This window comes from Gorilla gorilla, chromosome 15 (assembly GCF_029281585.2).
Source record: "Gorilla gorilla gorilla isolate KB3781 chromosome 15, NHGRI_mGorGor1-v2.1_pri, whole genome shotgun sequence".
In the NCBI taxonomy this organism is placed as follows: Eukaryota; Metazoa; Chordata; class Mammalia; order Primates; family Hominidae; genus Gorilla; species Gorilla gorilla.
Window position 1 is genome coordinate 37,068,155 of NC_073239.2, and position 21,588 is coordinate 37,089,742.

At 36.5% G+C, this 21,588-nt stretch overlaps 1 protein-coding gene, 1 long non-coding RNA gene and 1 other non-coding gene across 4 annotated transcripts in view; 1 reads left to right on the plus strand and 2 right to left on the minus strand.

The window, feature by feature from the left end:
• OR4M1 (olfactory receptor family 4 subfamily M member 1) overlaps positions 1-21,588 on the minus strand; it is a 61,506-nt gene that overhangs the window by 8,041 nt on the left and 31,877 nt on the right. The gene's annotated exons all lie outside the window — the stretch shown is intronic.
• Positions 15,494-15,594, plus strand: LOC115930730 (small nucleolar RNA U13). The gene has a single exon (XR_004067341.1). It is a non-coding gene; the product is annotated as a small nucleolar RNA U13 (small nucleolar RNA).
• LOC134757179 (uncharacterized) lies at positions 16,891-19,611 on the minus strand. The gene is made up of 3 exons (XR_010130876.1): positions 19,536-19,611; positions 17,474-17,569; positions 16,891-16,973 (listed from the first exon to the last, which is right to left on the minus strand). It is a non-coding gene; the product is annotated as an uncharacterized lncRNA (long non-coding RNA).

Genomic DNA, 21,588 nt, shown 5'->3' on the forward strand with positions numbered 1-21,588 from the left:
GGATTAGGGGTGGAAAATGCTACGATGTACAACATGTGTTCTCTAGAGTATGACTTGCATTTTCAATTCTATTGTCCCAGAGGACACAATAAGTTGTGCTGGAACAACTGGTTAACCAGATTTTTAAAAAGAATTATATTTTATAACTTATACTTAACATAAATTGCAAAGGAGTATTTTTTTAATTACTAGAAATATAGAGACACTATTTAAATTATTTCAGAATAAATAAAAACTTTTAAGTATATCCTGCCCCTATGAAGGAAAAACAATAAGAAAAGAGTTATAGCATATTTGATAATGAAATTTAAAACTTATCAATGGCAAACACAAATATGGGGAAAATGTTAGAAATTAAAACAATTTAAAATTACTAAAAAATAAAGACAAATTTAACAGGCAAATAATAAACAGAAAAAAATAAATTTAAATAATTCCATTATATAAGAAGCACTTAAAAATCAGTCATACTATGGCAAAATAATAATGATAATAATGCAATTTCAAAGTGGGTGAAAAACTTGAAGACATTTCTCTAAAGAAAATATACAAATGGCCAACAGGTATATGCAAATATGTTCAGCATCACTAGTTGTCAAGGAAATGCATATCCAAACACCAATGAGATATTGCCTCATGCCTATTAGCATGGCTATTATCAAAAAACAAAAGAAGTGTTGGCTAGAATTTAGGGAATTGAAACTGCTATACACTGTTGATGGAAATAGAAAATGGTGCAGTCACTATGAAAAATAATGTGTCAGTTCCTCAAAACATGAAAAACAAAATTATTATACAATTCAGCAATCCCACTTTTAGGAATATGTCCAAAATAATTGAAATCAGAACCTCAAAGACATATCTTCACACCCATGTTTACTACAGCATTATTCACAAAAGCCAAGATATGGAAACAGCCTAAAAGTCCATAGACAGATGAACAAAGAAAATGTGTTAGACATCAGCTAGAATGGCAGAGTAGGTGATCTCAGTCTTTATTCCTCCTACAAAGAACAACAATTGGGCAAATATCCACAAATGAAAATAACTAGGAGGGAGCCAAGATGGCTGAATAGGAATTGCTCCGGTCTACAGCTCCCAGTGTGAGCAACGCAGAAGACAGGTGATTTCTGCATTTCCGTCTGAGGTACCGGGTTCATCTTAATAGGGAGTGCCAGACAGTGGGTGCAGGACAGTGGGTGCAGTGCACCATGCCCGAGCCGAAGCAGGGGGAGGCACTGCCTCACTCAGGAAGTGCAAGGGGTCAGGGAGTTCCTTTTCCTAGTCCAAGAAAGGGGTGACAGATGGCACCTGGAAAATCAGGTCACTCCAACCCTAATACTGCACTTTTCCATTGGGCTTAAAAAACGGCACACCAGGAGATTACGTCCTGCACCTGGCTCGGAGGGTCCTATGCCCACGGAGTCTCACTGATTGCTAGCAGAGCAGTCTGAGATCACACTGCAAGGCAGCTGCGAGGCTGTGGGAGGGGCACCTGCAATTTCCCAGGGTTGATAAGGTAAACAAAGTAGCCAGGAAGCTCGAACTGGGTGGAGCCCACCACAGCTCAAGGAGGCCTGCCTGCCTTTATAGGCTCCACCTCTGGGGGCAGGGCACAGACAAACAAAAAGACAGTAGTAACCTCTGCAGACTTAAATGACCCATCTGACAGCTTTGAAGAGGGTAGTGGTTCTCCTAGCACTCAGCTAGAGATCTGAGGAAAGGTAGACTGCCTCAGGTGTGTCCCTGACTCCTGACCCCAGAGCAGCCTAACTGGGAGGCACCCCCCAGTAGGGGCAGACTGACACCTCACACGGCCGGGTACTCCTCTGAGACAAAACTTCCAGAGGAAGGATCAGACAGCAGCATTTGCGGGTCACCAAAATCTGCTGTTCTACAGCCACCACTGTTCTGTAGCCACTGCTGCTGACACCCAGGCAAACAGGGTCTGGAGTGGACCTCTAGCAAACACCAGCAGACCTGCAGCTGAGGGTCCTGTCTGTTAGAAGGAAAACTAAGAAACAGAAAGGAAATCCACACCAAAAGCCCATCTGTACATCGCCATCATCAAAGACTAAAAGCAGATAAAACCACAAAGATGGGGAAAAAAAAAGAGCAGAAAAACTGGAAACTCTAAAAAGCAGAGCACTTCTCCTCCTCCAAAGGAACGCAGCTCCTCACCAGAAATGGAACAAAGCTGGATGGAGAATGACTTTGATGAGCTGAGAGAAGAAGGCTTCAGATGATCAAACTACGAGCTACAGGAGGAAATTCAAACCAAAGGAAAGAAGTTAAAAACTTTGAAAAAAATTTAGACGAATGTATAACTAGAATAGCCAATACAGAGAGGTGCTTAAAGGAGCTGATGGAGCTGAAAGCCAAGGCTCAAGAACTATGTGAAGAATGCAGAAGCCTCAGGAGCCGATGCGATCAACTGGAAGAAAGGATATCAGTGATGGAAGATGAAATGAATGAAATGAAGCGAGAAGGGAAGTTTAGAGAAAAAAGAATAAAAAGAAATGAACAAAGCCTCCAAGAAATATGGGACTATGTGAAAAGACCAAATCTACGTCTGATTGGTGTGCCTGAAAGTGACGGGGAGAATGGAACCAAGTTGGAAAACACTGCAGGATATTATGCAGGAGAACTTCCCCAATCTGGCAAGGCAGGCCAACATTCAGATTCAGGAAATTCAGAGAACACCACAAAGATACTCCTTGAGAAGAGCAACTCCAAGACACATAATTGTCAGATTCGCCAAAGTTGAAATGAAGGAAAAAATGTTAAGGGCAGCCAGAGAGAAAGGTCGGGTTACCCATAAAGGGAAGCCCATCAGACTAACAGCAGATCTCTTGGCAGAAACTCTACAAGCCAGAACAGAGTGGGGGCCAACATTCAACATTCTTGAAGAAAAGAATTTTCAACCCAGAATTTCATATCCAGCCAAACTAAGCTTCATAAGTGAAGGAGAAATAAAATACTTTACAGACAAGCAAATGCTGAGAGATTTTGTCACCACCAGGCCTGCCCTAAAAGAGCTCCTGAAGGAAGCACTAAACATGGAAAGGAACAACCGGTACCAGCCACTGCAAAAACATGCCAAAATGTAGAGACCATCAAGGCTAGGAAGAAACTGCATCAACTAACGAGCAAAATAACCAGCTAACATCATAATGACAGGACCAAATTCACACATAACAATATTAACTTTAAATGTAAATGGGCTAAATGCTCCAACTAAAAGACACAGACTGGCAAATTGGATAAAGAGTCAAGACCCATCAGTGTGCTGTATTCAGGAAACACATCTGATGTGCAGAGACACACATAGGCTCAAAATAAAGGGATGAAGGAAGATCTACCAAGCAAATGGAAAACAAAAAAAGGCAGGGGTTGCAATCCTAGTCTCTGATAAAACAGACTTTAAACCAACAAAGATCAAAAGAGACAAAGAAGGCCATTACATAATGGGAAAGGGATCAATTCAACAAGAAGAGCTAACTATCCTAAATATATATGCACCCAATACAGGAGTACCCAGATTCATAAAGCAAGTCCTGAGTGACCTACAAAGAGACTTAGACTCCTACACAATAATAATGGGAGACTTTAACACCCCACTGTCAACATTAGACAGATCAACGGACAGAAAGTTAACAAGGATACCCAGGAATTGAACTCAGTTCTGCACCAAGCAGACCTAATAGACATCTACAGAACTCTCTACTGCAAATCAACAGAATATACATTTTTTTCAGCACCACACAACACCTATTCCAAAACTGACCACATAGTTGGAAGTAAAGCACTCCTCAGCAAATACAAAAGAACAGAAATTATAACAAACTCTCTCTCAGACCACAGTGCAATCAAAGTAGAACTCAGGATTAAAAAACTCACTCAAAATGGCTCAACTACATGGAAACTGAACAACCTGCTCCTGAATGACTACTGGGTACATAACAAAATGAAGGCAGAAATAAAGATGTTCTTTGAAACCAATGAGAACAAAGACACAACATACCAGAATCTCTGGGACACATTCAAAGCAGTGTGTAGAGGGAAATTTATAGCACTAAGTGCCCACAAGAGAAAGCAGGAAAGATCTAAAATTGACACCCTAACATCACAATTAAAAGAACTAGAAAAGCAAGAGCAAACACATTCAAAAGCTAGCAGAAGGCAAGAAATAACTAAAATCGGAGCAGAACTGAAGGAAATAGAGACACAAAATACCCTTCAAAAAATTAATGAATCCAAGAGCTGGTTTTTTGAAAAGATCAACAAAATGGATAGACGACTAGCAAGACTAATAAAGAAGAAAAGAGAGAGGAATCAAATAGACACAATAAAAAATGATAAAGGGGATATCACCACTGATCCCACAGAAATACAAACTACCATCAGAGAATACTACAAACACCTCTATGCAAATAAACTAGAAAATCTAGAAGAAATGGATAAATTCCTCGACAAATACACGCTCCCAATACTAAACCAGGAAGAAGTTGAATCTCTGAATAGACCAATAACAGGCTATGAAATTGAGGCAATAATTAATAGCCTACCAACCAAAAAGAGTCCAGGACCAGATGTATTCACAGCTGAATTCTACCAGAGGTACAAGGAGGAGCTGGTACCATTCCTTCTGAAACTATTCCAATCAATAGAATAAGAGGGAATCCTCCCTAACTAATTTTATGAGGCCGGCATCATCCTGATACCAAAGCCGGGCAGAGACACAACCAAAAAAGAGAGTTTTAGACCAATATCCTTGATGAACATTGATGCAAAAATACTGGCAAACCAAATCCATTAGCACATCAAAAAGCTTATTCACCATGATCAGGTTGGCTTCATCCCTGGGATGCAAGGCTGGTACAACTTACGCAAATCAATAAATGTAATCCAGCATATAAACAGAGCCAAAGACAAAAACCACATGATTATCTCAATAGATGCAGAAGAGGCCTTTGACAAAATTCAGCAACCGTTCAGGCTAAAAACTCTCAGTAAATTAGGTATTGATGGACATATCTGAAAATAATAAGAGCTATCTATGACAAACCCACAGCCAATATCATACTGAATGGGCAAAAACTGGAAGCATTCCCTTTGAAAACTGGCACAAGACAGGAATGCCCTCTCTTACCACTCCTATTCAACATAGTGGTGGAAGTTCTGGCCAGGGCAATCAGGCAGGAGAAGGAAATAAAGGGTATTCAATTAGGAAAAGAGGAAGTCAAATTGTCCCTGTTTGCAGATGACATGATTTTATATCTAGAAAATCCCATTTTCGCAGCCCAAAATCTCCTTAAGCTGATAAACAACTTCAGCAAAGTCTCAAGATACATAATCAATGTAAAAAATCACAAGCATTCTTATACTCCAATAACAGACAAACAGAGAGCCAAATCATGAGTGAACTCCCATTCACAATTGCTTCAAAGATTCCTAAAATACCTAGGAATCCAACTTACAAGGGACGTGAAGGACCTCTTCAAGGAGAATTACAAACCACTACTCAATGAAATAAAAGAGGATACAAACAAATGGAAGAACATTCCATGTTCATGGGTAGGAAGAATCAATATCGTGAAAATGGCCATACTGCCCAAGGTAATTTATAGATTCAATGTCATCCCCATCAAGCTACCAATGACTTTCTTCACAGAATTGGAAAAAACTACTTTAAAGTTCACATGGAACCAAAAAAGAGCCTGCATTGTGAAGTCAATCCTAAGTCAAAAGAACAAAGTCGGAGGCATCACACTACCTGACTTCAAACTATACTACAAGGCGACAGTAACCAAAACAGCATGGTACTGGTACCAAAACAGAGACATAGATCAATGGAACAGAACAGAGCCCTCCGAAATAATGCCGCATATCTACAACCATCTGATCTTTGGCAAATCTGAGAAAAACAAGCAATGGGGAAAGGATTCCCTATTTAATAAATGGTGCTGAGAAAACTGGCTAGCCATATGTAGAAAGCTGAAACTGGATCCCTTCCTTACACCTTATACAAAAATTAATTCAAGATGGATTAAAGACTTACATGTTAGACCTAAAACCATAAAAGCCCGAGAAGAAAACCTAGGCGATACCATTCAGGAGATAGGCATGGACAAGGACTTCATGTCTAAAACACAAAAAGCAATGGCAACAAAAGTCAAAATTGACAAATGGGATCTCATTAAACTAAAGAGCTTCTGCACAGCAAAAGAAACTACCATCAGAGTGAACAGGCAACTTAGAAAATGGGAGAAAATTTTTGCAAGCTACTCATCTGACAAAGGTCTAATATCCAGAATCTACAATGAACTCAAACAAATTGACAAGAAAAAAACAAACAACCCCATCAAAAAGTGGGTGAAGGATATGAACAGACACTTCTCAAAAGAAGACATTTATGCAGCCAAAAAACACATGAAAAAATGTTCATCATCACTGGCTATCAGAGAATGCAAATCAAAACCACAGTGAGATACCATCTCACACCAGTCAGAATGGCGATCATTAAAAAGTCAGGAAACAACAGGTGCTGGAGAGGATGTGGAGAAATGGGAACACTTTTACACTGTTGGTGGGACTGTAAACTAGTTCAAGCATTGTGGAAGTCAGTGTGGCGATTCCTCAGGGATCTAGAACTAGAAATACCATTTGACCCAGCCATCCCATTACTGGGTATATACCCAAAGAACTATAAATCATGCTGCTATAAAGACACACGCACACGTATGTTTATTGCGGCATTATTCACAATAGTGAAGACTTGGAACCACCCAAATGTCCAACAATGATAGACTGGATTAAGAAAATGTGGCACATATACAACATGGAACACTATGCAGCCATAAAAATGATGAGTTCATGTGCTTGGTAGGGACATGGATGAAACTGAAAACCATCATTCTTAGCAAACTATTGCAAGGACAAAAAACCAAACACTGCATGTTCTCACTCATAGGTGGGAATTGAACAATGAGAACACATGGACACAGGAAGGGGAACATCACACTCCGGGGACTGTTGTGGGTGGAGGGAGGGGGGAGGGAAAGCATTAGGAGATATACCTAATGCTAAATGATGAGTTAATGGGTGCAGCACACCAATATGGCACATGTATACATATGTAACAAACCTGCATGTTGTGCACGTGTACCCTAAAACTTAAAGTATAATAATAATAAAATAAGAAAAAAAAGAAAATAATTAGCAGAGATCAGGAATCTAGTTCAGAAGTTAAAACAATAGAGCAGACAGAAAAACTTCAAGAATAACCACAAAAAATGGTAGAAAAAAGTTTCATTTTGCCTGCATTGTCTCCTTCAGGCTGGCAGTGCTCAGTATGGAGAGGTCACTGCTCAGCTTGCAAGTTCCCCTTGCAGAGAAAAGGAGAGTGGAATTAACCATCTTACCCAGCCTACTGGAGCATTGCCCAAACAACCAGCTTAAGTTTCACCCATCCCAGATTGCTAGGGAGACCAACATAGCAGAGAAATCTGTAAACTGCTGGTAACAAAGAGAAATGATGAGGTCTATCAATATCAGTCATGTGGTAGGAATCAATGCAGTCCCCAGTAGCCTGATCTGAGCAGAATTCCGGTAGCCTTCTATACCGAGGACCTCAGCAGCCCTCATGGATGTGACACAGGATTCTTTGAGGGCCACTTTGCCAAATGGAAATCTCAATAGCCAGCAGAGCCTCTGCTGAGGCTTCACTCAGGCCCTCTGAACTCATTCTGCTCATTTGGCCTGGCAGGCTGTGCTCCACTCATGCTCACTCATCCAGATCCCATGACACCCACTGTAGCTCAGTGCTCAGCCCACAGTTGCTTTGGGCATGCTATGACTGACTTCTGCCTTGAGCACTGGCATCTGGATAAGGGGGATGATGCAATGCCCAAAACTCAGAGATTCCAGCAACTGTGGAGCCCAAAAAGGTGTTACAGCTTTTGCTCTGGGAGTCAAGGTCTGAGCCCCCAGGAAGTGTTACAGTTCTTGTTTGTTCTCACTGCCGGCAGCTTCAGCAAATAGGGATGTGTCACAGCTCATTCAGTCATGCTGCCCACAGCTCAGCAACTGGGGAGGTGTGGCACCCAGCATTTTTTTTTTCATTTCTGTAGCTTGGTGAACAGGAGCGTGTCTTACAGCTCTTTTTGCATGCACTGTTCAGTGGATTCCGGATTCTTTTCCCGCAACCAACAGGAATGAAGCATGCAGACACCGCAGAGTGAGCAAGGCTGATGAGATTTTTATTGAGCGGCAGAAAAGCTCTTGACAACCAGAGAGTAGCCAAAGTGGGTAGCCCTCTGTGTAAGAGTGGGGCTGAAAGCAGAGAGCCATCTGTGAGGCTGAGTCTGGGGTTTTTATGGGCTCAGATGGAGGAATGTGTGCTGATTGGTTCATGGGAAGGCCTGGAAAAAGCACCATTTAATTGACTAAATGGCACTGAGGAAGTTCTCAGTCAGGTCATGGACTCCCACCTGGAACTGGCGGCTTGGTTTTCAGGCTTCAGGTTGTCTTTGGCTTGAAGGTTGGGATTCACCAGGGACTTATCCCTGTCTGCCTAGGAATCTGTCTGTCTCCTGCCATTATCAGCTGCACATACCACACTGCTTTCACTACCAAGGAACCTACAATGATCATTGCACAAACTATAGTACTTAACTCCACAGAGGACTCCAGCAGGTTCAGTCACTGACAAAATCAACACCCAAAGATCACAAAGAAGCAGGAAAACATGACACCACCAAAGGAACAAAATTAATCTCTAGTAACCAACCCCAAAGAATTGGAGATCTATAAATTGCCCAGAAAAAATCAAAATAATTACCTAAGGAATCTTGGGGAACTACAAGAGAACATGAATAAATAGTTTAATGAAATCAGGAAGACAATCCAAGAACAAAATGAGAAGCTCAATAAAGAGACAGAAAATATTTTAAAAAGAACCAAACAGAAATGTTGGAGCTGAAAAACACAACAGCTAAACTAAAAAAATGTAATAGAGGCTTGAATATCAGACTAAATGAAGCAGAATAAAAAAATAAGTGAACTCAAAGACCGAGCATTTTAAATCATCCAGTAAGTGGAGATAAAAGAAAAAAAACTAATAAAACCTACAGAAGCCATGGAATACTATCAAGAGAGCTAACATTAGAATTATAGTAGGTTCAGAAGAAAAATAGAGGGAGCATTAGATAGAAAGCTTATTTAAGGAAATAATCATGGGAAACTTAGCAAATATCCAGAAAGAAATGAGCATCCACATGCATGAAGCCTAAAGTTCTCCAGTCAATTCAACCAAAAAAAGAATCCACAAACATACGTTAACATCAACCTGGCAAAAATCAAAAACAAAGAGAGAAGCTTGTAAGCAGAAAGAGAAAAGAATCATGTCATGTAAAAAAGGACCCAAATAAAGCTATCAGTGGATTTCTCAGCAGGAACCTTGAGGATCAGGAGAGAATGAAATAATATATTCAAAGCAATGGAAGAAAAATAAAACTGCCAACCAGCAATATTTTGCCAGCAAAGCTGTCCTTCAGAAATGAAGAAGATAAAGACTTTTTTAGAAAAACAAAAAAAGTTGAGTGAGTCTTCACTATTGCTTGCCTTACAAGAAATGCTAAAGGGGGATTTTTAAGATTAAATAAAAGGCAGCTAATTAGTAACATTAAAACATATAAAAATATAAAACCAACTGGTAAAGTATATATATGGTTAAATTTAGAATATTCAAACACTATAATGGTGGTGGTGTGAATCACACCATCATTACAAAGTTATAAGATGAATGTATGCAAAATGACTATAGCTATAATAAATTCTTAAGACATATAAAAAATGTAAACTGTAACATCAAAAGCACAATGTAAGAGAAGGGAAGTAAAAGTACAGAGCTTCTTTAGTAATCAAAGTTAAGATGTTATCGTCTTTAAATGAATTGGTTAAACAATAAGAATATTTATGTAAGCCTCATGGCAACCACAAATTAAAAACCTATAGTAAATACACAAAAGATAAACAGAAAAGAATCAAAGCATACCACCGAATAAAATGATCAAATCACAAAGGAAAACAACAAAGGAGTAATAAAGGGATAAAGGATCTACAAAGCAACCAGAAAACAATTAATAAATTGACAATAATAAATCTTTACTTACCAACTATAAATAAGCAAATTTTGTTAATCAAAAGACAAAGAGTGGCTGAATTGATTTATAAAAATAAAATCCAACTTAATGCTGCCTACAAGAAACTCACTTCACCTTTAATAACACACACAGACTAAAAGTAAAGAGGTAAAAAACAAAAATATTCCATGAAAATGAAAATCAAAAAACAGCAGTAGCAGTTACATGTGTATCAGACAAAATAGACTTTAAATACTGTCACAAGGGACAAAGAGGGTCATTAGATATTGATAAGAAAGTCAATTCATTGAGATAATAGAACAGTTATAAATATGAATACACCCAACATCAGAGCACCTAAATATATAAAGCAAATATTAACAAATCTAAAGCAAGAGATAGACTGCAATGCAATATTAATAGAGAACTTTAATATCCAATTTTCAACAATGGATAAATCATCCAGAAAGAATATTATTAAGAAAACATTGTCTTGAACTACTTCCGACTAAATGAATCTAATAGACATACACAGAATATTCGATCCAACAGCAGAACACACATTCTTCTCAAGCTTACACAGAATATTCTTCTGGACAGATTGTATGTTAAGCCACAAACAAGTCTTAACAAATTTCAGAAGACTGAAATCATATCAAATATATTTTCTGACCATAGTGGTGTAAAACTAAAATCAATAATAACAGGAAAACTGGAAAATTCATGTACATATGGAAATTAAACAACAACCAATGGGCCAAAAAAAGAAATCAAAAGGTAAATGTAAAAATATCTTGAGACAAATGAAAATGGACATGACATACAAAAAGGTATGGGATGCAGCAAAAGTAGTTTTAAGGGAGAAATGTATACTAATAAATGTTTACAAAAAAAGAGGAAAGGTCTCAAATTAACAACCTAACATTACAGCTCAATGAACTAAAAAAAGAACAAACTAAGCCCAAAGTTAGAAAAAAAGGAAATAACAAAGATTAGAAAAGAAATCAATGAAAGTGAGACTAGAGAAACAGTAGAAAAGATCATGAAACTAAGATTGATTTTTGGAAATATAAATAAAATCGACAATACTTGATCTACACTAAGAAAAAATAGAAGACTTAAATAAATAAAACCCAAAATGAAAAAGGAGACATTACAACTGATGCTACAAAAAATATAAAGAATCATAAGATAATACTATGAACCATTACAAGTCAAAAGATTGGATAACCTAGAAGAAATGGATAAATTCCTAGACACATACAGCCTACAAGACTGAATCATGAAGAGACAGAAAATCTTAACAGTAATGAGTAAGGAGATTGAATCAATAATAAAATCTCCTATCAAAGAAAATCCTAGGACCTGATGGCTTCATAGTTGAATTCTACCAAATATTTTGAAAAGAACTAACACCTGTCCTTCTAAAATCCTTCCAAAAAGTTGAAGAGGAGGGGATATTTTAAAACTCATTTTACATTGCCAACATTGCCTTCATACCAAACCCAGATAAGGACACCAACAAGAAAAATAGATTATAGGCCAATATCCCTTGTGAACAAAGGTCCAAAAATCCTCAACAAACTACTGGCAAACCAAATATACCAGGACATTAAAAAGATTTTGCATCATGACAAAGTAGGATTTATTCCTGGGATGTAAGAATTATCCAACATACACAATCAACAAATGTGCTACACCACACTAACAGAATAAGAAATAAAAACCATGAGATAATCTAAACAAATGCAGAAAAATCATTTGACAAAATTCAACATTCTTTCACAATACAAAATTTTCAACAAATTAATTATAGGAATGTACCTCAGCACAATAAAGCCTGTATATCACAAGCCTATGACAAACATTGTACTCAGTGATGAGAAATTGAAATGTTTCCCTCTAAGATCAAGAACAAGACCACTCTCCCCACTTCCATTCAACATAGTACTGGACGTCATAACCAAAGTAATTAGGAAAAAGAAATAAAGTGCATCCAAATAAAAAAGTTAGTGTCTCTGTTAGAAAATGGCATGATCCTATGTAGAAAGAATCCTGAAGACTCCACTAAAGAACTGTTAGAACTAATAAGCAAATTCAGTAATTTTGCAGACTACAAAATCAACAGAAAAATTCAGTTGCATTTCTTTACACCAATAATGATCTATAGAAGGAAAAAGTCAAGAAAAATTATCATTATGAGCACATCAAAAAGAATAAAATACTTACAAATAAATTTAACTAAAGAGGTAGAATATCTGTACACTGAAAAGTATAAAAGATTAATGAAATAAATTGTGGAAGACACAAATAAGTGAAACATATCCCATATTCATGAACTGGAAGAATTAATATTGTTAAAAAGTCCATACTACTGAAAATGATCTGTAGATTCAATGCAATCCCTATCAAAATGGCAATGAACATTTTTCACAGCAATGGAAAAAATAATTCTGAAATTCATATGCAACTACAAAAGAGCATGAAAAGCTTAAGCAATCTTGAGTATAAGTACAAAGCTAGAGGCATTAAACTTCCTGATTTCAACTCCATTACAAAACTGTAAAAATCAAAACAGATGTTGCTGGCATAAAAACATATAGACCAATAAAACAGAATAGAAAGCTCAGAACTAAACTCACATACAGTCAGCTAATTTTTTCAACTAAGGTACGAAGAATATACAATGTAAAGGAAAGTCACTTCTATAAATGATGTTGGGAAATTGGATATCCACATGCAAAGAATCCATGCTTCTCTTATTCCAATCACAAAAGTTAATTCAAGGTGGATTATAGACTTAACATAAGACCTGGCCCCATAAACTCCTAGGAGGAAACATGGGAAAAACATGAGACATTGGTCTCATCTTTATTTGTTTGATGAAAGGGAAATCTACAGAAAGGGAGAAAATATTTGTATACCATACATCCAATAAGGAGTTAATATCCAAAATATATACAGAACTTATACTACCAAATAGCAAACAAACAAGCTTCTAAATGGGCAAAAGATATTTTAAAAATGATTTCATAAAATGGGCAAAGGATCTGAATAGATATTTTTCCAAAGAAGACACACAAATGGCCAACAGGTATATGAAAAAAATGCTCAAAATCAGAAATCATAAAGGCAAATCAAAACCTCACTGAGATATCACCAACCACCTGTCAGATTGCCTTTTATCAAAAAGTCCAGTGATAACATGTGTTGGCAAGGATGTAAAGGAAACCTGATATGGTTTGGCTGTGTCCCCACCCAAATCCCATCTTGAATTATAGTTCCCGTAGTCCTCACATGTCATGGGAGAGACCCAGTGAAAGGTAATTGAATCATGGGGGCAGTTTTCTCGTTCTATTCTTGTGATAGTAAGTTCTCACAAGATCTGATGACTTTACATGGGGCTTTATCCTTTACTCAGTTCTCAGTCTTCTCTCTCTTGCCATCATGTGAAGAAAGACATGTTCGCTTCCTCTTCCACCATGACTGTGACTGTAAGTTTCCTGAGGCCTTCCCAACCATGCTGAAATGTGGGTCAATTAAACCTCTTTCCTTTATAAATTACCCAGTCTCAGATATGTCTTTATTAGCAGTGTGAGAATGGACTAATACAAAATCCTTGTAAACCTTTGGTAGAGATATAAATTAGTGCAACCATTATTGAAGGCAGTATGTAGGCTCCTCAAAAAAATTAATAAATAAACCTCTCATATAATACAGCAATCCCACTTCTAGGTATGTATACAAAAGGAATAAACCCACTATCTTAAAGAGATATCTGCACTCTCAAATTCACTGCAGCATTGTAACACTAGTCAAGATATAGAAACAACTTAAGTGTTCGTCTACAGCTGCATAGATTTTTTAAATATGGTACAAACACACACAATGGATTATTCGGCCTTAAAAAGAAGGAAATACTGCCATTTGCCACAACATGGATAAACCTGGAGGACATTATGCTAAGTGCAATAAGCCAGACACATAACAACAAATACTACACGATATCCCATACAGGTGGAATATTTAAAAAAATCAAACTCATAGCAATGGACAGTAGAGTGGTGGTTAGCAGAGGCTGACAAATGCCAGGAAAAAGAAGATGTTGGTCAAAGGGTACAAACCTTCAGCTACAAGATGAGTAAGTACTGGAGACCAAATGTACAGTAGCTTCAAATTTGCTAAGAAAGTAGATCTCAAGTGTTAACACACACATACACACATTATACACAAATGGTAATGATGTAACATGATGAATATGTTAATTAGCTTGGTTGTGGTAATCATTTCATAAGTATGCATATACCCTAAATATATGCAAATTTTATTTGTAAATCATACCTCAATAAAGCCTGAAAAAAATTGTAGTATATATATGCAATGGAGTATTATTCAGCCTTTAAAAAGCATGATACAGAAGGACAAATACTGCATGATCTCACTTATATGTGGAATCTAAAATACTCAAACTGAAGGTAGAACGGTGGCTGCCAGGAATGGAAAGGAAAGGAAGAAATGAGGAGATATAGACTAAAGGTTACAAAGTTTCAGTTATGCAAAAATGAATGAGTTCTGGAGAGTTAATGCACAACATGGTGTCTGTATTACAATGCAATACTGTATTGGACAACTGAAATGTACTAAGGGAGTAGATCTTAAGGGTTCACACCACACACACAAAAACATAACCCTGTGAGGTAATGGATATGTTAATTATCTTAAATGTGATGACCATTTCACAGTGTATACATATTTCAAAACATCAAGTTGCACACTTAAATATGTATGATTCTTATTTGTCAATTATACTTCAATAAAACTGGAAAAGGGGAATGAAGGAGAATAAGCTAGACCATGTGGCCACATGCTGGTTGACCTCCCACTGAAGGTCATTCCTCCTTTCAAATGGCTATCATAAATATCTTTTTGGGGTTTCTGTATTTCCTCCCTCTCTCAGTCCCTTCAGGCACAATGGTGTAAACAGCTCCACCGCATCTTACCCGATTATAGCACTGGCCTCTGTGGTACTCTATACCTATAAACTCATAGACAGCATCTCTTTAAATAAATCTTTATCAAATTATCTTATAATAAGCGTGTCATTAACTTCCTGTTGGAACTCTAAATGATATAATTTTCTATAAATGTATCCTTCCTTGAGTGCATCAACTTGTTTCATCCTATTGGCTGTACCTTTACAACTAAGATGCTTCAATATATTAGACAATATAAATTTTCACCCTTTCCTTTCTGTTTTATGAACCTGGAGGGCTTCCATCTTCTGCTTTCATCCATTTCTGTTGTCTCCTATGCCTACTGTACATCTGTCATCTTAAAAGTGCCTTTTGATCCCTTTGTGGTTCATAAGCGTGATGACTGAGTTTTTGCACTCCTGTGTGAGATGTACCTCCCTCAAACCTTATGACATATACACATTACCTGACTCACATGAAGAAAGAAAAAAGAGATTGAGATTTTTTTTAAGTGGCTTTAGCCACCCTGCATTGCATATATTAATTTATTGATCTCATTTCTTCCTCTTGTTTTGCTGGGATACATTATCCCACACTTTCAAAAAAAAAAGAGTACTTATGAAGTAAACTTTATAAATGTTTGCAAGATTAAACATGCTTTATTCTATCTTCCTGATAGATTTGTTCGGTATAGAATTCTAGGCTGAAAATCAGCGTGAGAAACTTTTCCACTGTGTTCTAAGGATGAGTTTGCTACAGAGCATACTCATGCCATTTGAATTTCTGTTCATTTGTGAGCTATGTGGTTTTTTCTTAATAATTTTACAATATTTTCAATCGTTAAGGTGATAAAATTTCATAATAACGTGCCTTGTGATTTTTTTTAAATCTTGTGCTGGGCATTCAGTAAATCTTTGATATCAAGAAAATTAAGCTTTTCTGTTCTAAGAAATTTATTTTCATTGTTTCTTTTAAATCCATCCTTCTGTTTAATTTGTCCTCCTGGAATATGTGTGAGTTGAATGGTTTGCCCCTAACTTGATTCCTTGTGTTTCTTGTTTTTATCTTTCATAGAGACTGTAGTTTTATGCCTTCTTTGACTACTTGTTTTATTTCTTTTAATGCTGTGCAGATTTGTTTTAATTTTGTTTATTGTTCTTTTTGATTTTATTTACCTTCCAAAAATAATTTTTCTATATTTTTTCAATGCATCATATTCTTAAAGATTACAAATATTTTCTTTCATTGATGAGAAGACACAGTTTTTTACAGTTTTTTTTTTTTCCCCCTGAATTACCTCTAATTCCACCAGTTTCCTTTTGGTTTTTTTAAAGCCTTACTTTTCTCTTTCTTTCAAAAGCCTTATGTAAATTTTAGATTGATCTCTTAAGCCAGCTTACTAATTGGCAGGCTTCTGGTCAGGGTTCCAGTAGAAAGGTAACCATTTCATTTGTAATCTCCGAAGGCAGCTGTGACATTAACATTCAGTTCCTTAAACAAAGGTGCCAATATTCTGTCTGTGACTCATATGCTACCGTTAGCATCTGGGAGCAGAAAGAGAGGATAGAAGATTGAACTGTTCCTTTCTCTTAATCTTCATTAGCAGCCCTGAACCTCACCTCCCCCTGACCTGGCATCCTGCATCCCAATCATCGCAGGGATTCCAGGAAGCGAATCTCTCCCCTTTTCCTCACTATTCCTCTTGTTGGTAATTTAGACTTAGGCTTCCAGACCCTGCCAAATCAGTTACTACTTTTTCGTCTTACCTTTTCCAAACTTTTGTTGAAATCTCTTCTCTGCATCTAACTCCTGTCTTGTTTCTTTATTCCTGTGGGTCTCAGCCATTTTTTTCTTACTGCAAGTGTTATTGTTATTGTTAATACTTTGCTCTTAGGAGGGAAAAGGAAACCTAATGTAGTCTATCATTTTTAATATAATTTGTGTGTTTGTTGTTTATCTTAAAAAATCAGGAGTTAAGAAAAGGATAGAATGACCCTTTTGCAAAGGGCAAGTAATATGAAAATAACTGTAAGGACATGCAATAACTATAAGGAAATTTTAATCATCAAAATGTTAATGGTTATCATGTATGAGAGGGCTGGAGTAGACATACCATTTTAAAGACTTTTCAATAGTCCCACCAACCAACTACTATTAACATCAGATTGTCCACTGGGCTTCAAAAGGAATATCTTTTTCTTATAAGGTCATCCTAAATTATTGAATTGAAGTTTAAAAGAGCCTGAGGCAAGTCAATGCAATATTTTAGTTGGGCCACCATAAATAATGTCAGGTCCCCATTACTAAGGAAAAAAATAGAAATTGGAGTTACAATCAACAGATTTTGACAAGTACCTACTGTGCAAGCCCCTCTATTCCATATATGAAGAGTAGAAGAGAATATACATCACTTATATTTTTCATAACTTGTAGATTTCAGATAAAAATCCACTAAAAAAGAGAAAAAGGTAAGTGATATTTTATAAATTGCATACAGGATTGCTTAAGGCATATAGAAAATAAATGTTGAATAAAAATAATCAGGGCAGAATTCTTGAACAATATGAGTCATGAGACAAGATCTAAGAAAATTTCTCAGAAGAAAAATGCCTTTTCCAGAATACCGAGAATACTTACCTATTTTTCAACTTTACTAAGAATACCACAAAAAGAAAATGTGCTTATTCCATTTTGTTGTTTTAAGGAACTGAAGACAAGTTCAACTAAAAATTTATAATAGAATTACATCTCCTTAGTCATTTCAGTGGTACAAATATCAACTCATTTTAGTTGCTTTAATCTAGTCTGTGTTTTTATTGTCAAAAAAGTAAGATTTCTTTCAGTAAAGATATTATTACAGTAATGAGTAGAAGAGTATTCAAATTCTCCAAGAGGGTCTTTAAAGAAATTGCTGTCCACTTCAAAATATGTAAAGTTCTATTTTTTTTTTCCTGCACAGAAACCATCCTTTCAGCAATTTGTTGACTTATACTAACCCCCTTCATTGTAGGAAGTATATATTTCTATGTCTGCATTTGTTGTATTGTATTATAATTGTCTCCCTGCAAATCTGTTTCCCTGACTAGATTTTGCAATATTTATAGGAAAAGACTAGAGAAGGAAAAAAAAGAAAACAAAAGAAGGAAGGAAAGAAGGAGGGAACAAGGTGCAGCTTCTGGTAAATTAGGCTTCTTTTTTGAAGAGACATGATATGGTAAGAAGATATGATCAGGGATATCTTTCTCTTATAACCCAACTCTAAATTATTGAATGGTAGCTTAAGAGAGTTTGATGTGAATAGAAGGGATCTAATGAGGTTAAATGAGATATTGAGTAGGACTGTTAACTCTTTTACTCTAGAAGTAAGAGAGAATAAACCTTGCCAAGTATGGAAAGGTTTAAGTTTAGCCTGTCTAAAATAGCCTCAAATTATTTCCTGTTAGACAAAATATAAAAGCTGCATTTTTAGGAACTATTTTTAAAATTATTAATAAATTAGGGATCATTGAAGGTATCCACTAATTCTCTGATTTTGCAATTCTGACAAACTATCCCCTCTGTTTTTCCTTCAAGGAGATCTTGCTACTCCATAGCCACCTCATGGCATTCTTTACATCCTCATTCCTCAGAGTATAGATGAGTGGGTTCAACATTGGGGTGATGGTGGTATAGAACACAGACACAGCTTTATCCAAGGGAAAGTAGTGGATGGACAGAGATAAATAAAGATACACAGAACAAAGAAGAAAGTTACTACAGTCAGATGAGATCCACAGGTAGAGAGAGCTTTGCGTCGGCTCTCTGCAGACTGTTTTTGAAGACTAAGCAGAATGACTGTGTAGGAGGCCAAAAGAATGAGGAAACAACCCAGGGAGATGAGACCACTGTTGGCAACTTCCAATATATTTCCAGAGTTGTATCAGCACAGGCAAGTTTTAGGACTGGGTGGACATCACAAAAGTAATGGTCTATAACCTGAGCATTACAGAAGGGCAGCTGGAAGGTCAGGAGGGTCTGAACAAAGGAATGACCCAGGGCCCCCAACCAGGACAGTGATGCCAGCACAGTACAAGCATTAGCACTCATGATGACAGTGTAACGGAGGGGTTGGCAGATAGCAGCGTAGCGATCAAAAGCCATGACAGTCAAAACAAAAATCTCAGCACAACCAAAAAGTGGAAGGTAAACATCTGAGTTATACAGCCCCAGTAGGAAATAGTCTTTTTCTCAGAAACAAAGTCTGCAATCGTCTTGGGTGCTGTGGCCGAGGAATAGGCAATGTCCACAAAAGACAGGTTACTGAGGAAGAAATACATGGGTGTGTGTAGTCGGGGGTCAGAAAAGACCATAAGAAAAATGAGCAAATTTCCCACCATGATCATGACGTAGAAGAGGAGAAATAAGACAAAGAACATACATTGCATTCCAGAATCTTGGGAAAGTCCCAGGAATATAAACTCAGTGACACTGTTGGCCACTTTCATGGGTCCCCAGGCAGGACTGGTGGAGTGACTCTGGTCCTCTGCAAAAATAAACACGTGTTATAAACCATTATAAGCATGATAAAGCCTATCAGTAAGAGTCTTGTGAAAATACCTACATGATGTTAAATATGGTAGAGAAAGTTCTTCATATTTCTTGAACATAGTTCATGAATATTTTTCTTGTCATTAGCTTGATTTCCACATTATTGACTCACATTTGAATTTATTTCATGATTAGTCTTATAGTTCCTTTTTTCCATACAAGAATCTAGAGAATCTGAGTCTTTTTTATTGATTTTAACGTTTTTCCCTGATCAGTGCTCTCTCTCCCCCCACCTCCAACTTCTCTTGTCAGAAATTTACTTTGGAGTGAAAACTTTGTTTATTTAATTACTTAACTTTTTGAGGCTGTAAATAAAAGCATGAAGTCAGAGTATAAGATCTGATGTATAAAATTTCAGAATCCTTCAAATATAATATATACTACTCACTTATAGAAAAGTAACATTTTATTTAATCAAGAGAGGAAGACTCAGTTTCCAATTTCTCAATTAGATTAAAAGTCTCAATTCAATTAAAAATCAAGTCATTTTTAGTGCTTATAAATCAACATTGAGGAAATTTGAATCATAAGCCTGGACCTGCTGGTTGAAAATTCCATTTTGCTTGCCAATAAGGAATACATGAGAAGTGATCAACTTATACAGAGAAATACTTTTTTCTATGTTGCTCTGAAGAGTTGAAACATTTAAAAGTTATTGAGTTCCCTGTCATCCTCAATCCCTTTGCAGGTCCCTGTCATCCTCAATCCCTTTGCAGGTCCCTGTCATCCTCAATCCTTTTGCCTTGAAAAAGACCCAGATAACTCTCTGTCCTTGTGATCACAGGAAAAATTAGGAATGAAATTTATCATACAGATAATTTTATAAATGATAGTTTAAAAATAAGTGTCTGAAGCCATTTTATAAACTGTAATAGGAATGCTTGCATCATACAGAGAAAAATAATGGATAAAAATAATCAGGAAAAAATTATTAAAGGAGATGAATATTAGACAAGATCTGAAGTTTCTTGAAATAAAAATGGCTTTTCTGAAATATGAAAATTACTAGCTATTTTCCGTCATTACTCAGAATACCTCTTTTCTGCATGGATAGCAGAAAGAACACTGACCAGAAGCTGAGTGGTGTAAGTTTGAGTGCCCTCATCAGCTTTATAACTTTGGGTAAATCTGTTTATCTTCCCTGGATCTCAGTTTTCTCACCTATAGAAGATGAATGATAAAATTTTTTACCTCACAAAGCTGTTTCAGAATTCAAATGAGATCTATAGAACATGTTTTGAATTTATGAGGTGTTTCCTTTTAATCTGAATCTATCAAGTGGAATCTCTCTAGTAAGCACAATTTGAAATTTGGTGCATTTAATTATTATATAAAAGCTATATAATGTAACTACTAGAAAATATTAAAAATATGTACAATTTTATTTCTGAGATAATAGCTATAATATGTGCCAATATCCATTAAAGAAATATCATTAATAGTAGTTAACATTTACTGAGTATTTTACCATGTGCAGAATCGTGTGCTAAACTCTGCATATGTTACTTAATTCCATCCTCACAACAATATCATAATTTTTATTATCTCCATTTTACTGAGCAGAGCACTAAAGATTAAAGAGGCAAATTGCCCAATATAATTTTCACTGAAAGGACTGGTATAATTGTGGTATTCTTTTTCCAGAACACACATAACTTACATATCCTTAAATAAATCATAAGTAGATAGAAAGATCAGGTAGATAGATAGATAGATAATTTCCCATAAAAAGAACTGAATTTATTATTTATTTTATTTTTTTATTAATATTATTTTTTGGAGAGGAAGTCTCACTCTGTCGCCCAGGTTGGAGTGCAACGGTGCGATCTCGGCCCACTGCAATCTTCGCCCCCTGGGTTCAAGTGATTCTCCTGCCTCAGCCT